Source organism: Schistocerca americana, chromosome 1, assembly GCF_021461395.2.
Source record: "Schistocerca americana isolate TAMUIC-IGC-003095 chromosome 1, iqSchAmer2.1, whole genome shotgun sequence".
In the NCBI taxonomy this organism is placed as follows: Eukaryota; Metazoa; Arthropoda; class Insecta; order Orthoptera; family Acrididae; genus Schistocerca; species Schistocerca americana.
In genome coordinates, this window is record NC_060119.1 from 38,412,771 (window position 1) to 38,420,452 (window position 7,682).

The 7,682-nt window shown below is 40.0% G+C and overlaps 1 non-coding gene across 1 annotated transcript; it reads right to left on the reverse strand.

The window, feature by feature from the left end:
- Positions 1-4,246: 4,246 nt before the first annotated feature.
- Positions 4,247-4,321, reverse strand: Trnal-caa. Its single transcript has one exon. It is a non-coding gene; the product is annotated as a tRNA-Leu (tRNA).
- Positions 4,322-7,682: the final 3,361 nt, after the last annotated feature.

Below are 7,682 nucleotides of genomic sequence, written 5' to 3' on the forward strand. Positions count from 1 at the left end.
AATCCCTGTATCTGTTATGATTCTCTCTATTAGCTCTGGATTGTTTGTGGCTAAGAGGTCAAGTGTGTTTTAGCAACCATTTACAATTTGCGTGGGTTCGTGGACTAAATGCTCGAAATAATTTTCGGAGAAAGCATTTAGGACAATCTCGGAAGATGTTTTCTGCCTACCACCGGTTTTGAACAAGTATTTTTGCCAACATATCGAGGGAAGGTTGAAGTAACTGTATGAGTGGGGTATTTATTTGATACGAGACTCAAATTTTCTCTGAACTGTTCAGCAACTATATCATCGGAGTCTGGGGGGCGGTAGAAGGAACCAATTATTAACTTACTTCCACTGTTAAGTATAACCTCTACCCATACCAATTTGCACGGAGTATCTACTTCGACTTCACTACAAGATAAACCACTACTGACAGACACAATCACTCCACCACCAATTCTGCCTAATCTATCTTTCCCGAACACTCTCTGTGACTTTGTAAAAATTTCTGCAGAACTTATTTCAGGCTTTAGCCAGCTTTCTGTGCCTATAACAATTTCAGCTTCTGTGCTTTCTATTAGCACTTGAAACTCTGGGACTTTCCCAGCACAACTACAACAATTTACAACTACAATTCCAACTGTTCCTTGATCCAAGCACGTCCTGTATTTGCCATGCACCCTTTGAGATTGCAGCCCACCCTCTACTTTCCCGAGGCCTTCTAACCTAAAAAACCGCCCAGTCCATGCCACACAGCCTCTGCTACCCATGTAGCCGCCAGCTGAGTGTAGTGAACTCCTAACCTATTCAGCGGAACCCAAAACCCCACCACCCTATGGCGCAAGTCAAGGAATCTGGAGCCAACACGGTCACAAAACTGTCTGAGCCTCTGATTCAGACCCTCCACCCGGCTCTGCACCAAAGGTCCACAGTCGGTTCTGTCAACGATGCTGCAGATGGTGAGCTCTGCCTTCATCTCATAAGCAAGACTGGCAGCCTTCACCAAATCAGATAGCAACTGGAATCCAGAGAGAATTTCCTCAGATCCAAAGCGACACACATCATTAGTGCCGACATGTGCCACCACCTGCAGCTGGCTGCACCCTGTGCTCTTCATGGCATCTGGAAGGACCCTTTCAACATCAGGAATGACTCCACCTGGAATGCACATGGAGTGCACACTGGATTTCTTCCCCTCCTTAGCCGCCATATTCCTAAGGGGCCCCATTACGGGCCTGACATTGGAGCTCCCAACTACTAACAAGCCCACCCTCTGCGATTCCCAAGAACTTGAAGGCTGAGAATCATCCTCTGAAACAGGGCAGGCTGCTGCATCTGGCTCAGCCAGAGACAGTACCTGAAACCTGTTTGTCAGACGCACCGGGGAGGCCTTCTGATCAGCCTCCATGGACGTCTTTCGCTGCCTGCCATGCCTTGGAACGACCTCCCAATCAACCACAGGCGAGGGCTTAGCCCCACTGCGGGCAGCAACCAGGGCAACAACAGCGGCAGACCGATCTGGGGACAGACGGGATGAGGTTGACATCCCCGTGATACCCAAGTCCGGCTTCCCACAGTGGTGCCCTTTGGCAACAGCCTCAAGCTGCACAACCGAAGTCAGCGTTGCCTGCAGATGTGAGTGAAGGGATGCCAACTCAGCCCTCATCCGAACACAGCAACCACAGTCCTTGTCCATTCTAATCGCTGTTGAACAACAGTTACTGAAACACGAGTCAATGCCTAGATGACACAAGGGAAACACGCAAAGAATTGGCACAGCAGGAACTGGAAAATCATTTTCTACTGCCGAGTTGATAAAAGAATGCATTAATGATGCTGCAGATTTTCTGCGTCCACTGAATACAAATTGGTTTGGAATAATCAGTCCTTCTTGGCAGACTGTACATCAATTACCTGCAATTAATAAGTAAATTGCAGGACATCACTGCATTTTCCATCACACTTGATGGGTCCACAGGCTTTTGAGGTAGTTTGCAAGTCGTGATTTATGTCCAAGATGAAAATGCTGATCTGATATAACTGAGAATGTTTTGGACTTAATATTTTTAAAATAACATACAAACAGTGACTAAACCTACACCATATTTCCTTCTTTGGACAACTTGGTGTACAGCAATACATTCAAATTTTGAATTGTAGACTTTAGTATTACTTCAGTATGACTTTCACATTGAAGTATTTGTTAAAATGTCTGCTGAAGAAAAGGTAAATACTTGTAAAGTAAAATGTATTTTGTGATGAATACCCAAATGTTCAAATTATGAAGCTTGTGGCTATGTCAAAAACCATAAGTGATCTTCTGACTTGGTTAGCGTGGTGTATCTAGCACACATTTCTGCTAGAACATTGATAAAATAATTTTTTTTCCTTACTTTGCTTTGATTTCCCACTAAAAGTAACTGGTTTTACCCATCCTGATCCACCTCCACATGAAGTTCTAAAAGATTGTGAAGCAACAGTAACTTTTGGAATTGAGATTTGATGCCTCTGATACATATTTATTTTTCCTGCAGTTGCTACGGACACTTTTATAGATGTTCCTCTTAACATGGTTGTGTTTTGCATACTCTTGTGTTACATTCATTCTGCACATGTTAATAAATGCATTTATGTCCACTTTCAAACCATAACTGCATGATTATTTCAAGTTCAATAACAACAGGTTATGTGCCCAGAAGAAGGAGTTAAACATGAAACCACTGTTCCCTACACTCCAGAACAAAATGGTGTTGCAGAAAGGTACAATAGAACAAACATGGAAAATGCTCGATGTATGTTATTTGAAGCGAAATTACCTACACATTTTTGGGGGGAAGCAGTCTCCACCACAGTTTATCACTGACAAAAGCTCTGAACAATATAACGCCCGAGGAAGCTTTCTCAGCAAAGAAACCTGACCTCCACCATCTAAGATTATTTGGCAGTAAGGCATTTGTCCACATATCAAAAACCATTAGTTGCAAATGGGACAAGAAATGTGTTCAGAGCATACTCGTTGGATACTGTGAAGACGGCAAGGCATACCAGTTGTTCCATCTGGTTCAACAAAGAATCATTAAATACAGAAATGTGATATTTAAAGAAGAAATAATTCAAGAGAATAATAACAAGCCAGGAACATGTGATCATTTGCTGGAACCAAATCAGATATTTATTCCATTCACAAATAAGTAGGAGAACATTACAACTCAAGATGACTCAACAGACAACAGATCAGATAATAGCATTTCAGAAGAATCAGGCTCAGTCGAAATAGAAGGAGAATCTGAACTGCCTCAACAACAAGTGCTCAGAAGATCTTCCAGAATACCCATACCGAAGAAGATGGATGATTATGTGACCTATCGTACTAAAGAAGATTCACAAGAATCAGAGCCACCAACTTTGGAAGAAGCTTTGCACTCCAAGAGTTCAGAGAAATGGTTTCAAGCGATAGAAGAAGAACTGAAGTCACATGTGGGAAATAAATCTTGGGAATCAGCTATCTTGCCTCAAGGCAGAATAGCAATTGATGCTAGGCAGTTCTTTAAGATAAAAAGAGACTTACAAGGACATAAAGCTCGACTTGTAGTTAAGGGATGTTAACAAGTTAAAGTGTTAGACTATGAAGAAACATACTCACCAGTGATAAGACAGAAATCACTCAGATATTTGTTTAGTCTAGCTGCTAAATACGACTTGGACATTAATCATTGTGATGTGGTGACAGCTTTTCTGCAAGGCGATTTGAAAGAAGAAATTAATGTTAAAATTCCCACTGTTGGCTACGTGACAAAAACAGTGTAATATGAAGACCCAAGAAAGCAGTGTATGGACTTAACAAGGGAAGTCGCTGTTGGAATATCAAACTGGACAAAGTTCTACTAAGTTTAAATTTCAGCCATTCCACAGCTGATCCATGTGTTTATCACAGAAACCAAGGAAGTGATCTTTTAATTGCAGCTGTTTATGTAGATGACATGCTGATATTTTGTAACAATATGCAACAGAAAATTGCATTTAAAGAACAACTGAAGGAACAACTTAAACGAAAGGACCTTGGAGAAGTATCCAATTGTCTAGGGATGACTCAAAATAACACTTACAAAATAAACACAGTATACATTCTATACGAGACAAAATGCTTATTCCTGACCCCCCACTATTGAATCAGAAATAGTACAAATAGTACACCATCTGAAAACAAAACAAAAAATTGAGGGATTAGATGGTATGAAACTTCCTGGCAGATTAAAACTGTGTGCCGGACCGAGACTCGAACTCAGGACCTTTGCCTTTTGTGGGCAAGCGCTCTACCAACTGAGCTATCCAAGCATGACTCACGCCCCATCCTCACAGCTTTAATTCTGCCAGTACCTTGTCTCCTACCTTCCAAACTTCACAGAAGCTCTCCTGCGAACCTTGCAGAACTAGCACTCCTGGAAGAAAGGATATTGTGGAGACATGGCTTAGCCACAGCCTGGGGGATGTTTCTAGAATGAAATTTTCACTCTACAGCGGAGTGTGCACTGATATGAAACTTCCTGGCAGATTAAAACTGTGTGCCGGACCGAGACTTGAACTCAGGACCTTTGGCTTTCACGGGCAATCGCTCTACCGACTGAGCTACCCAAGCACGACTCAAGTTTCATATCAGCACACACTCTGCTGTAGAGTGAAAATTTCATTCTAGAAACATCCCCCAGGCTGTGGCTAAGCCATGTCTCCACAATATCCTTTCTTCCAGGAGTGCTAGTTCTGCAAGGTTCGCAGGAGAGCTTCTGTGAAGTTTGGAAGGTAGGAGACGAGGTACTGGCGGAATTAAAGCTGTGAGGGCGGGGCGTGAGTCGTGCTTGGGTAGCTCAGTCGGTAGAGCGCTTGCCCGTGAAAGGCAAAGGTCCCGAGTTCGAGTCTTGGTCCGGCACACAGTTTTAATCTGCCAGGAAGTTTCATATCAGCGCACACTCTGCTGTAGAGTGAAAATTTCATTCTAGATTAGATGGTATATCCACTAAACTAATTAAATGCTGTTTACAGTGGGTAGTAAAGTCATTAGCCCATGACAAGAGATCATAAGCTTGGACTTTTATGGTTGGATCAGACTCATTATATAAATCAGATTTTATGAGAGTATAACATGGAAGACTGTAATCCAGTATCCACTCCGTTTTTGGGCTCATTTGATGATTTAATACTTGGTTATTGTCAAGCAGACAGAGACGGACATAACATGACGTCCAACATAAAGAAGCCATACATAGCTTAATGTATGCAGAACTAGGTACTAGACCAGATCTAGCATACACAATTAGAGTTGTGAGTTGGTTTAATAATAATCCTGGAATGTCGCACTGGCAAGCTGTAAATAGAATTCTAAGGTATCTAAAGCGAACTAAAGACTTCAAGCTACAATTTTCCAAAGAAGATCATGACATCACAGATTACACTGATGCCAACTGGGCTGGGGACATAGGGGATAGAAAATCAACCATTGCTTTTTTATTTATGTAACAAGGTGCAGCAATTTCATGGAATAGTATAAAAACAACCAACAGTAGTTCTCTCGATGACAGAAACAGAATATATGGCTTTAACTTCTGCATGTCAGGAAGCACTTTGGCTGCAACATCTGCAAAGAGAGATATCCCCTTTCCCAAAAGAGGGCAAATAAGATTGTTTTGTGACAACAAAGGTGCAGTTGATCTGGCAAAGACAAGTGGATACAAAGGTCACACTAAACACTTTGACATCAGGTATATTTTCATCAGGGAAAAGATAGATACAGGAGAAATCACAGTGGAGCAAATTTCCACAAATAGAATCCTTGCAGATATGATGACAAAGCCACTGCCAAGAACCAGATGTCATCAACTAACATAAGAATTTGGACTCCGAGAAAGAAGTAGTGAGAGACATTGCTTCTAGTGGGGGTGTTGGAATTTAGAATCGATGCCTCTGATACATATTTATCTTTGTTGCAGCTGCTACGGATGCTTTTATAGACGTTCCTATTAACATGGTTGTGTTTTTCATTCAATTGTGTTACATTCGTTCTGTGCATGTTAATAAAAGCATATATGTTCACTTTCAAACTGTAACCATGTAATTATTTCTAGTTCAATAGCAACAGAAACAAAAGGTCCCAAATGTGTTATTATAGGAGGAGGAAATGATGGATACAAGAACAAAAGTGTAAATTCAACCAGGGCTCTAAGACAATCTTTAGGAAAACTTGTACATTCCGATATGTTGGAAGCATTCCATACAGGTACGATCTGACAGAAGCTTCAACTGTAAACTGGGAAATCATCAACACAAACAGAAAAGTCAGGAAGACATGTAGCAGTTTCTATAATGTTACATTTATTGAAGCAACAAGTTCAGTGAGGGAACATTTCACAGAGATTTGCATGAACAGAAACAACTATGGTAAGCAAATTCTGTGCAAAAATATATTAGACCAGTATAGGGTTCTAGTTGAATTATCCAGCAACATAGGAAGCCAGAAAAAATATTTAAAAAGTTTAGGCAGACTGCCATTACATTGATATTGCATGTCCATTAGCAAGTAGGGAAATAAAAATTGGGTCACAGTAGATGTTAAAAGGAAGAGGTGAAAAGCATGTATGAAAATTGTTAGTTAAGGCCATCACTGTCATAACATAGATGCATATCAATTTGTATGTAGGGAAATAAAAATTGAGTGACAGTAGAGGTAAAAAGGAAGAGGGAAGAGGTGAAAAGTATGTATGAAAATTGTTGGTTAAGGCCAAGCCAAGAAAATAGGGATGCATGTAGGGAAAAGAAAAAAACATACACCAACCTGATAAAAGACACAAAATCAAAATATTATGAAAATGTGATAGCAACCTCAACAATAAATAATAAAGGAAGAAATGAAAGGTGTAGTCATGGGAAATGCTGAAAACATAATGCTTCAGTTAAATGGCAGGTAACTCAGGGATGCACAAAAGTCCGCAATACTTTAAACAGACATTATGTTTAAATTGGGGACAAATTAATGACTCAAAATAATACTTCCAAAATAAACACAATAAACATTCCATATGAGACAAAATGCTTATTCCTGACTCCCACTAATGAATCAGAAATAGTACAAATAATACACCGTCTGAAAACAAAAAACATTGAGGGACTAGATGGTATATCCACTAAACTAATTAAATGCTGTTTATGGTGGGTGTAAAGTCATTAAGCTGTCTAATAAACTTACCTATAGAAAAAGGAATATTTCCAATGTGACTGAAAAAGAGTAAGGTAATCCCTATACATAAAGGAGGCTGCACAAACAACTGAGGAAATTACAGACCTATCACTATTACACCCGGATTATCTAAAATACTAGAAACCATAATAGAAGACAGAATATTAAATTTTATACAAACATGCAGTATTCTTAATGATGAACAACATGGATTCAAAAAGGGCAAATCTATCAAAACAGCAGTACCTGAATTCGTAACACCTGTAACTAAAGCATTTGGTGACTAGAAAAAAGTCTGCAGTATGTTCCTGGACCTATATAAAGCATCTGATTGTGTATGCAATGACAACCTATTAGAAAAGCTACATTGTTATGGTATAAGGGGGAAAGCAGTAGACATCCTTAAATCACTTCTGGAAAATAGAAAGCAATGTGTAGAAATAAAGCAAAAAATAAAAAATAAAATTACAAG